This window comes from Pteropus vampyrus, unplaced genomic scaffold (genome assembly GCF_000151845.1).
Source record: "Pteropus vampyrus isolate Shadow unplaced genomic scaffold, Pvam_2.0 Scaffold510, whole genome shotgun sequence".
Classification (NCBI taxonomy): domain Eukaryota; kingdom Metazoa; phylum Chordata; class Mammalia; order Chiroptera; family Pteropodidae; genus Pteropus; species Pteropus vampyrus.
Window position 1 is genome coordinate 32,327 of NW_011889291.1, and position 12,167 is coordinate 44,493.

Here is a 12,167-nt window from a genome sequence, read left to right on the forward strand (position 1 = left end):
TTTTGGCTTTGCAGACCACATAGTTTGTGTCACAATCACTCGACTCTGCCACTGTAACTTAAGGCAGCCCGACAATATGTAAATGAGTGAGTACGGCCATGCTCCCACAGAACTTTATGTGTGAAATCTGAATTTCATATAATTTTCGGGTACTGTCAAATATTCTTCTTTTGATTTTTAAAAATTGTTTTAAAATGTCAGACTCATTCTTAGCTTGCAGGCCACACAAAAACAACTGCCGGGCCAGTTTTGGTCCATGAGCCATAGTTTGTCCCTCCCTCCCTGTTTTATTCATTCATTCATTCATTCATTCATTCAATTTTTTAAAAAACTTGTTAGGTGAGGCTACCCTTGGTTGACCTTACAGATTGCAAGGATCTTGTCAGCTTACAATCCCTTTTTTTTTTTATGTCTTACACCTGTAGCACCTGGTCTTCCTAGTTGGTCTCCCATCCAAGTACTAACCAGGTCTGACCCTGCTTAGCTTTTGAGATGAGACAGGATCAGGCTTGTTCAAGATAGCATGGCCATAGTCCCTCTCTTCCTGTTTTAGATGTCCACTATATATCGAAGATATTAACCCATTGTAACTTATGTGGCAAGTGTTTTTATACTTTTATACTGGCTTATTTTTTTTACTTCATTTTTTACTATTAATTTTTTATCGATATTGAATTTATTATTTTATATAATGTGTGATAGGGTTTGAGCTAATTATTTTCCTGAATGGTCAACCAATTGTTCAAGCTACGTTTATTGAATATGTTATCCTTTCTCCTCAAATTTGAAATGCCATCTTTATTATGAATTATTATTAAGTATAATTAATGCATTTTGTTACATTTTATAGGTAAGAAGAATGATATGTAGATAGATTAAAACTAGAGTTTGTTCTTTTCTATAATGTTTGTTTATTCTTAGAATAGTACCACACTATTTATATTATTGTCATTGTAATGATAGGTTTCATTCTTCTTTTCCAAAATTTATTGTGGTATTCCTGCCTGTTTATTCTTCCAGATATATTCTAGGTCATCTTCCAGGGCCTTTCCCAAATAGCTTTCCCTAAGCTCATCAAAAGTATTTTAAACCTATAAATCAATTCAGAGAATATCAGCAACTTTGTAATATAAAGTCACTCATCCAGTAACGATTTTAATTCTCCACTTAATTGAAGCCTTCTTTTATTTTTCTCATAATATTGTGTCCTCCCCAATTCTTGTTAATTTTATCTTAATTTTCGTTCCTATTGTGAATGAGCCCATATCAAATAATCAGTTATCTCTGGCATTTAGAAAAGCTGCTGAATGTTCTATTTTTATTTTTAACTGGCCCCACTTACTAGTTCAAATAATTTTCAGTTGCTTTTCTAAGCACACAATCATGTCAACGATGAATTGTCTGTGTTCACCAATACTTGTACGTTGCTTCTGATCCTGCCTCAGTGCATTGACTAGCACTTCTAGAAACAAAGATGAATACGACAGATGACATTGACCGTTCTCATTTCTTTTTAATTTTTGTGGGCATTCACCTTGAGCATGATGTTGGCTTTGATTTAAGAGTTTTTATCAGGAAAAAGTATTAAATTGGCTGACCCTATCTAACGTGTGTTGACAGGTATGGCAGGTGAGCTGGGTGATTAGAGTTCCATTGGAAGGTGGTCTCTATTACCCAGGGATCCTCTCAACTCTGATGAATTCTGCCATAGTTTCCATCTCTGTGTGACCTATTTGGGACTGTCTCACTGAATGGGCTTAGACTAGTATTTCTCAAACTGAATTCCCTAAGTTCTTTCTAGGAGTTAGGTAAGAGTATAGAACTGGAGCTTTATCAAAGAGTTAAACAGGCTTTCTTTATTCATTCAACATGTTTATTCAACCAACTATGTTCAAGTATGATGTCGTAATCTGTGGCTACGGTGATAAGAGAAAAAAAAAAATAGTCCCTGCCCTTACATTCCTGTGGGAAAGTGAAATTGCTGCATCATATGATAGGTATATGTTTAACTTTATAAGAAGCTGCCAAACTATTTTCAAAAGTGGCCATAGCATTTCACATTTCTAGCAGCAATGTACGAGTAATTGCTCCACGTATTTGTCAACTTTTAGTATTGTCATATTTAATCTTTGTGTGTGTGTGTGTGTGTGTGTGTGTGTGTGTGTGTGTGCCATTCTAGTGGGAATGCAGTTTTAATCTGAATTTCTCTGATGTCAAGTGATATTGAACATTTTTTCATATATGTATTTGCATTTATATAACTTCTTCGATAAAGTGCTTGTTTATATCTTTTTCGGATGGGAAGAAATGGATTGTTTATCATTATTGGTTTTAAGAGTTTTTAATATATTCTGGATACAAGTCTTTTATCAGATATGTGTTTTGAGAATATTTTCTCTCAGCCTGCAGTTTGTATTTTTTTGTGTCCTACCTAGGAAATATTGGCCTAAACCTATGCACAGGGATTTTCTCTTCTGTTCTCATCTAGTTTTATAGTTTTATAGTTTTTACTTCTAGGTTTAGGCTTATGATCTATTTTGAGCTACCTTTTCTTTATGGTATAAGGTAAAAGTTGAGATTCATTTTTTTACATATAGGTACATAATTGTTTCCTTACAATTTGCCAAAAAGACTATTCTTTTCTCATTGAGTTATTCTGACACCTTTCACTGATCATGAATCGGTTTGCTCCAAGAAAAAAAAAGATCACCTAATCATGTATGTGGACCCTTTAATCCATTCCATTGATATGTGTCTATCCTTATACCCATGTAATATTGTTTTGCTTACTCAAATTTTATAATGTCTTAAGATCAGGTAGTTTAAGTCCTCCAACTTCATTCTTTTTCAAAGTGCTTAGGCTATTCTACGTCCTTTGCATTTCCGTATAAATTATGAAGTCAGCTCATCTATCTCTAAAAAAACACTGGAATTTTGATTGGGATTGCATTTAATCTATAGCTAATTTTAGAGAGAACCGACATACTAGCAATATTGAATCTTCTAATCCATGAACATAGCGCATCTCTATGTTTATTTTGGCCTTTTTTGATTTCTCTCAACAGTGTTTTCTAGTTTTAAATGTAGATGTGTTGCACATAGTTCGTTAAATTTCATGTTTTTGATGTTATTGAAATGGTATTGATTTTTTAAAATTTCGCTTGTCATTTGTATGTAGAGATAGAATTCATTTTTATATATCAACCTCGTATCCTACAACTTAGCTAAACTCACATTAGGTCTAGGAGCATTCTTCTACATTCTTTATGATTTTTATGTAGATGGTCACATTTTACTTATTTTTTTTCTTTTTGTCTACGTAGATTGTCATGTTTAACTTCTTTTACAAACTGTGTGCTCTTTATTTCTTTCCAGCCTTATCGTGCTGTCAAGGACCTCCAAAACAATGTTGAACAGAGGCAGTTAAAACAACATTGCCTTGTTCGATCTCAGCATTAAGCGTGGTGTTAGCCATAAGTTTTTCATAGATGCTTTTTATCTGGTAGAGGGAATTCCCTTTTATTCGTAGTTTGCTAAGAGGTTTTTTCCATATCATAAATGTGTGCTGATTTTTGTCAAATGATTCTTCTACATCTATTGAGATGATGATGTTCGTCTGATTTTTCTTTTCTAATTTCTTGATATGGCACACTAGATGGATTGATTTTCAAATTCTGAACCAACCACACATTCCTGGGATAAACCCCACCTGATCATGATGTGTTTTCTTTTTTACATATTGCTGGACTCTACGTGCTAATATTTGGCTAAGGACTGTTTGTGTCTGTATTCATGGAAGATATTGGTTTGTAGTTTTCATTTCTTGGAGCGTCCTTATCTGGTTATGGAATCAGGACAAAGCTACCCTAATAGATGGAATTGGGAAGTGTGCCCCCCTCTTCTATTTTCTGAAAGTGTATGTGTAGAATCAGTATTCACCAGCGAAGCAATCCGGGCATGGGATTTCTTTGTGGGAAGGTTTTTAATTGCAAATTCCATTCTTAAATAGACATAGAACTATTTAGGTTATCTATTTCTTCTTAAGTAAACTTTAGCCGCTTTATATTTCAAGGAATTTGTCTATGCCATGTAAATGGTCAAATTTATCAATGCAAAGTTGTTCATAAAATTCCCTCACTGTCCTTCCAATGTCTGAAGGGCCTATAGTGATCTTCCCTCTTTTATTCCAGTGTGCAAACGCTTCTCGAGGCTCTGTTTCTGTTGCATTTCCTATTATCCCACTGGCTCAAACAAGTCAAATAGCTAAGCCCTGAATCAGCGTGGGAGGGGACCCCCAAGTGGGTGGAGACAGGCAGATGTGAACAAATCGGAAGCCGTGATTTCAACAATCTGCCACAGGCAGCCCATCTTAGTGGTGAGTTTTTGCCCCTAAGAAACAAAACAGAGTTGTTCACTTTAGTTGCTTAGTGATTTTGTGTGACTGGTTTTAATTATGTAGGTGTAACAAAAGTAGTGAACATCCATCAAGACCGCCTTGCCGTATTTTAAATGAAAGCCTACATTGCTACACCTTGACAATTATCTTCATGTCTAGCATACATAATTTAGTAGAACCATTGAGAAATAAGGAGGGGGAGCAGAGAAACAGATTCCACAAACATGAATTGAGCACCTACTATATGCACGATTCTGCTCAAGGAGTAACTCCGTGGCCAGCAGTGCTAGAAGGAGCTGCTTCTCTCAGTAGTGAGCTTCCTGTTTATGGAAAGAATCGAGGAAGGGCTGGACGAGAGGAGACAGAGATGCTATAGAGGGGCCTTGCTTGAACTCTGGGTGAAAGTTTGGACTAGTCAATATTTCCAGTTCCTTTCAACTCTAAGATTCTACAATTCCCCAGTAGGAATTGAGTTTTGAGGAAAGATAGGCAGTAGAAAAGGAATACAAAGGGAAGCCCCCAGGAAGTGGAAGGATGGGATGGGGGCGGGGCGGGAATGGCTTTGGGGAGAAGCAGAAGAAAGGCGTGGAGGGAGACTGAAGAGGCAGATTGGTTTCAAAGGGAGGATTTTAGGTAATGCACTGACTCCCTCTCATCTCCCTTCTCAATCTGACTCCCTTCCTTCCTCTTGCCTCCCCAAGCACATACCCTTGAAACTGCTTTCCCCAAGGTCACTATTTGAACACTATGTCCCGTGTCTACTCTGAGAGCTTGCTCTTTTATCTTACGGACCCTCCAGTCCGGCATTCAACCCTGGAGATCACTCCCACCTCCCAGCAGCCATCCCTCCTTTGTTTTTCCTCTGTAGGGCTCTGTCTTCAGCCTGTGTCTCATTTCCACGGGCCTTCGACTCCCTGACTCCCACAGGCCATCCGCAGCCCAGGGACTCCCGAGCCATGGGGTCTTGGCAGACTGGAGCATCAGGAGCCTCCGACATTTGCATGTGACTTGCTTTTTCCCATGCATCCCTTCACTGTGCCCTGGGGGTCGGCAAGGGCCAGTAGGCACGGCAATGATATGGGAACCTTTATCTGTGTTGAGTCCCCACTGGCTTCGCCAGCATCAGGAAGGCAGCCAGAACCCCCTTCTTCATGCACTTCTTCCTTCGCCCTCTTTCTCCTACGATCACCTTGGTCTTCATTCTTTTATATTTGGGAAGTCGCTGCCTCACTTCCGTCTACCCAAAGACCTCCACCCAGCAGAGGGAGGAAAGAGAAGAAAGGATGAAGTGGACAGAAAATGTCTTCCCATCAAGGACAAGCAAAGGAGAGAAGGCACAGTTGAGATCATCTCTCTCCTTTGACCTACATCAATACGGAGTACGTGCATGGGTGTGTGTGTTTGTAATAGATTATTTTTTTTTTAGAGCAGTTTTAGATCCACAGCAAAAATGAGCAGAAAATACAGAGATTTCCCATATACCCTCTGCCCACACACAGGCACTGCCTCCCCCTTGATCAACATCCTGCACCAGAGTAGGGCATTTGTTACAATTAATGACCTTACATCGACACATCATTATCACTCAGAGTCCGCAGTTTACATTAGGGTTTACCCTGGAGTTGTACATTCTATGGGTTTGGACAAGTGTATCATAATATTTGTTTATCGTTATAGTATCAAACAGGGTATTTTCATGCTCCTAAAAGTCTCCTTCCCTCTGCCTATTTATTCTTCCCCCATGCCCCCCAGCCTCTGGCAACCACTGATCCTTTTACTGTCTCCATGGTTTTGCCTTTTCCAGAATGTCACAGAGATGGAATCATGCAGTATGTAGGCTTTTTAGATTGGCTTCTTTCACTTAGTAACATACATTTACCTTTCCTCCATGTCTTTTCAAGGCTTGACAGCTCATTCCTTTTTGTGCTGAATAATATTTTACTGTCTGTATGTCCCACAGTTTTCTCTTTTCTCTCTTTTTTTTTTTTTTTTTTTGGTATCCATTCACCTGCTGAAGGACATCTTGGTGGCTTCCAAGTCCCAGTGTGCTTGTGTGCGAGCGAGGAAAGGGGCCAAGTTGCCCTTTTGGGGCTAGCGTACATTCACAGAGGCACATGGGGCATCACTCATTGTCATGTGTAAAAGATTACGAAGTTCTGCTCTCTTTCAGGTCCCTCCGGGACCTGAAACTCAACCTGTCCAAGACGAAACTCATCATCCTCCCCTCCCTCTCCCAACCTGGCCCCTCATCTCACGTCCCCATCTCAGCACATGACACCACCATCTACCTGGTTGCGAAAGGTTGAGATCTGGGCTTCTTCCCAAACTCCTCCCTTCCTGTCCTTGCCTCCTGCCCCCATCAATCAGCACGTCCTGTCAATTCTCTCTCCCAAATGCATTCAGAATCCTTGCATTCTCCCTATCCCAAAGCCGTGCTCAGGAACGGCCTCTCAAGCGAAGCCTCCATGGTCCACCTGACACCAGCAGGATCGTCTGTGAGATATGAAACCCCTCAAGGCAGCCCTGAAGCTCACAGATGTGCGCGGCTCTTTCTGGACCAAGTTTCCAGATTTGGTTTTGTCGCCTGCATGCAGGCGTGGTTTTCAGTGGGAGAGTGATTCAGCCTGCTGGGGGACAGCTGGCGAGGCCTGGAGGTATTTCTGGTTGTCACATTTGATGGGGGTTGCTACTGGCATCTAGTAGGTAGAGGTCAAGGATGCTGCTAAACACCCAATAATGGACAACAAAGGATGATCTGTTCTCCAATGTCAATAGAGCTGAGAACCTGTCAGAGAACCTGTTCTAGAATTACTCAAAGCGATGGCCGGCACTGGTCCCGACTCGCAGATCACCCATCCAGATGAGAGAGTACAAAAAATAATAAGAGTTTAGAAACCTTATAGTATCTTGACATAATTTTATGACTGTTGGGCTCATGTTTTGCATATCTTTTAAATTCTTTGTTTTTAATAGAACAGTTTTAAATCTACAGAGAAATTGAACAGATAGTACAGTTTCTATATACTCCCTCCCCCAACACACACACACACACACACACACACACACACACACACACACACACACACACAGAGTTTCTATTATTTGTAACATCTTAATCTAGGATGGAACATTTGTTACAATTAATGAACCAATATTGATACATTAGTATTAACTAAAGCACGGACTTTATTCAGATTTCCCCGAAAGTCTTTTTTCTGGTCCAGAGCCCCATGTGACACGATGTGTAGTTGTCATGTCTCCTCAGGCTCCTCTTGGCTGGGGTGGTTTCTTCAGTTTCCTTGTCTTTGATGACCTTGACAATTCTGAGGCGCATGGATCAGATACTCCGAAGGGTGCCTCCCTATTGGAATTTTTCTGATCTTTCCCTCATGATTAGATTAAGGTTATGGGTTTGAGGGGAGGAAGATCACAGAGACAAAGTGCTATTTTCATCACATTATATCAAGAGTACGTGCCGTCAATCTAATTATGACTGTTGATGTTGACCTTGATCACCTAGCCAGGTAACTTAGTGTATTTTTCAGGTTTCTCCACTGAAAAGTTACTCTTTCCGCCCCTCTTTTCAAACTGTATCTTTTGGAAGGAAATCACTAAGTGCAGTTTCACCCCTCTTTGAGGGTGGGGAATTTAGACAAAATATTTGAAATTCTTCTGCATGTCAGGTTTGTCTCTTGTCCTTCATCTGTTAATGTGTTCTATCATTTATTTGTATCAGTCTGGACTCATGGATATTTATTTTATTCTTGGGGTCATAATCCAATGCTATATTAATTTTGTTGCTTAAAGCGCTCCGGCTTGGCCATTGATCAATGGATGTTTCAGTCGGCTCCCATGAACCGTTTTTTTTTTTTTTTTTTTTCTCATAGACCTTTGACATGCACCCGTCATGGTCAGCTGTTCCTTGTTCTCTGGCACTATGCATGTCTTTTTCAATTTTATGTTCCTAGACATTCATGTTTATCGCATTTAACGAACTGGGAAAAAAGAAGTGACTTTTGGAGAGAATTCGAGAAGCACTGCAAAACCTTCCAGCATCTTCCTCCAGGCACCTCGCTATAGTCCAGCTATGGCGACCTTCCCTGAGCCCACCCAGCTTGTGTCTGCCCTTTGCTTTTGCAGTTCCCTCTGCCTGGAATGTTTTTCCTTCGACTGCTCCTTTTCAGCATTCCTGTCTCTGCCCTATCTCCCCCTCGTCAAAAAAGCCTCCCCCTCCCAAACCAAAGCAGCCCCTACTCAGCTATCTCTAGCACTCTTGCTTTATTGTATTATTGTCCCAATACTTTGTCTCTTGCTGAAATGATCTTTTTTGACGTATTTGTTTATTGCCTCCAAATACAGGTGTCATGATGACAGGGAGAGCCCTTGGCATGTACAATGTTGTCTGTCTGTTTAATTATTTTGAAATATATCAGAAGTGTCTCCTAGAGGTCACTGGGGGTCAGATAATAATCTTCCTCCTTGGCCAAACTTCAGAGGGGCCCCATGGGACATAGTGTGGGTGGGGAGGGCAAAACCAGTGGCCGTCCCTGGATCCCATCATCGCAGCTCACAGTGGACTGGCAGTACAGAGGGGGGACCCTGACCCGCCATCTAAGGGTTGTGGGTGTTATGTTCAGAAGGGAAGGGCAGGATGGAGGTTCAGCAGTGGAACGCTCGATCCAGGTGATGTCTCAAAGCCTCCTTCCATTCTCCTTGCCATGTGACTTCGGAGCTCTTGGCCTCAATTTTCCCATCTGTAAGATGGGTATAATACTCATTATGCTAGGGCTGTTGCGAGAACTAAATGAGATTGTGCTGGGCATATGACACCCTTGAAAATTGTTACCCGTTAGTGTGATCACAGAAAAGCACATGCACATGAAGAATTGTGCAGTTGATTTGGGGGGGGTTTATACACTCCCCAAATCTAGACCTGAACCCTTGATCTACAAACCATTTAAGTTATCCCCTCCCCGGCTTAATCATCACAGCCTAAAGAGTTAGGAGGCATGAGAGCTGAAGGAAGGCCTCAGGTAGGGAGAGGGCCCCAGCTATGGAGGGGGTGGGAGGCAAAAACTTGGGGTGGGCCGGAATGGAAGGGGCCACCCTGTGCACAGAGAGGAGCCAGTATGTCTGCAGCTGCCTGGGCCCAATGAACAGGCCCCCAGGGGCAGGTGGGACCTGATTCCAGCCCAGTGTGTGGGTGGGGCTGTCTAGCCCAGCCAGGCGTTCCAGTTGGCCTGGTGTGGGGGCTGGGACCTAGGAGGCTCCTGGAGCCCAGTGGAGGGAGTACTAGCCCAGCTCCTGCTCCAAATGCCCCCCAGGCCCTCGCGGCCCAGTACAGGGGAGGGGGTGAGCATGCAGGCTCTCTCCTGGGCCTGGAAAACTGTGCCTGCGTGCGCTCCCCCAGGAGTGTATGGCAGCAGGCGGCAAGCAATGCCTTCACCTGTGTTTGTCTTTTTGGTCCACAGAGGTCATGAGAACCTTCCCAAGAAAAGCAAACATGAGTGTGAGTTGGCCGGACACGCCATGCTTATAGGAGGGCAGGGCATGACAGCATGCCGTCTATGCCAGGGCACCTCTCCGTGCCAGGAGCCCCTAACCCTCAAACAGTACCACAGATGGAGAAATCGAGGCCCAATGGGGAAAGCATTTGTCCCGGTCTTTCAGGGGGACTGGGACAAGATCTGGAGCACGTGCATTGCACACATTCACACATGCGTTCAAACACATACATACACACCGGCCCCTTTGTGTGCCCACACCCACTCCTGCATGGGCACATCCAGACAGGAGGGCCCACGCCCCAGCTCCCCTCCCTTGGGCGCACCCACCCCCTGCCCAGTCACACACTCTGGACCATGAGACGCAACCTCAAACACACCTGTGTATGTTAAAGGAACCAGGGAATTTCTGCAAAAAGGGCTTAGGGATCACCATAGGGGGCGGGTAGGGTGGGGTCTCAGGCAATTAACTTGCTCTAATGCTTTCTCATCTCATAAAATTTTATACAGTCAGGAAAACACTGATTGTTCTGTGCATGTGCGTGTATGTGTGTTGACCAAAACTTCCTCTGCAGTTGTGCATGTACAAATTCGCACTCACACCCACTTGTGTGGAATTCACCCACCCAGTCTCACTTATATATGATGCACAAACGCATCTAGATGCTCACAAAAACCCATACACAGCCGCAAAACCACTGAAAACACAATTACTTACACATGCATACCAACACACACAACCACAGTCATATATTCACAACCAGGCACACTAGACACCCACAAATGCACTTGTACATGAAGAGATATGTTCAGATACTCAATTTACATTCAGAAAACAGATGCACACACATGTTCACCTTGTTACACTCACACTCACACGGACCCATGCAAATATCCACAAATTCACACAGATGTAAATGCCAGCTTCACATACACAAATACACTCAGAAAGTGAGACATGTTAACACTCATATAAACAGATAACATAAAAACCCAAATGCATATGTACAATTATTATACACACACACAACTATACATGGAGATACACGTCTAGACATACAGGCCCTGAGAGACCTAACACAAAAACATTTGTGCGTTCACAATTACACAGGTAAGAGGTAAGAGGCACAAAGCAAATATTTTGACACAAAAACACAGTGGAACACACAAGAAATATTAAACAAATATCCACAAATAGGGGCTCATTTACAAATATTCCCAGTAACATGCACACAATTGTACTCATGTACACAAATATCTTCACACATACACATAAGTATATTCACACACACTCCTCCACACTGACATACACAGTCACTCGTATGACACACAAACACATTTACTCACAGAAATATGCAGTTCCTAGACAAAGATGCACACTCACACTCTCACATATGTATCAGAAATGAACAATGTTACACAATTATACCCACTTCCACAGTTTACACACCCTGTCACACTAGGCTGAAACCATATACACTAATGCAGTTACCTACAAATACACTCCTATGCAAATACATGTATATGCATAAAAATACATTCCAAAACTACTCCCCACATACACACACACACGTGCACAAACCACACTCAAATACTCATTTACAAATGCACTTGGGCACAAATACATCCCCACCTACATGCAATCGGAACCCCCGAACAAATTCTGCTGGTACCACAAAGACACACGCAGATATTTGCAATTATACTCAACGACAGCCATTCAACCACACACATAGACACAAGTAATCTCGCTCCTGCACAAATACACTCTCAATTTCTCTCACATACTCCTTCACTGACATTAGTCACACCGTTGTACAAAACTCAAGTACATATATGTGTTCACAAATATACTCACAAAGCCCCTGACAAAACAGACACACGCGCACACACACTCACCACTCCTATATCCTCAGGACACAACACTTACGCAATACAGATCCTTGTACACACAACGCACATGGAAAACATGGACACCCACACACACATATGCGCACTGTTACATTCACACCAAGATATGCACCCGTAGACTCCCTCAAACGCACTCGTTCATCACCCAAATACATTCAGGGGCGCACACACAGATACGAATACACACATTCTTGTACGCTCATGATACACAATCAGAAACAGGTGCACCCACGCACAGCCCTTCAGGCCAGGAAAACAAGCCCGCACAGATGGTGAGCATCTAAGGATACACACTTGGACCAGCACACACACCCACAAACACAGGGTCCCTCATCCTTTCCAGTGCGCGCGCGCGC

General features: G+C 42.3%; 1 long non-coding RNA gene across 1 annotated transcript; it reads left to right on the forward strand.

The window, feature by feature from the left end:
- The first annotated feature begins 4,337 nt into the window (after window positions 1-4,337).
- On the forward strand, window positions 4,338-8,718 carry LOC111732985. Its single transcript, XR_002777781.1, has 3 exons — window positions 4,338-4,375; window positions 5,616-5,775; window positions 8,365-8,718. It is a non-coding gene; the product is annotated as an uncharacterized LOC111732985 (long non-coding RNA).
- Window positions 8,719-12,167: the final 3,449 nt, after the last annotated feature.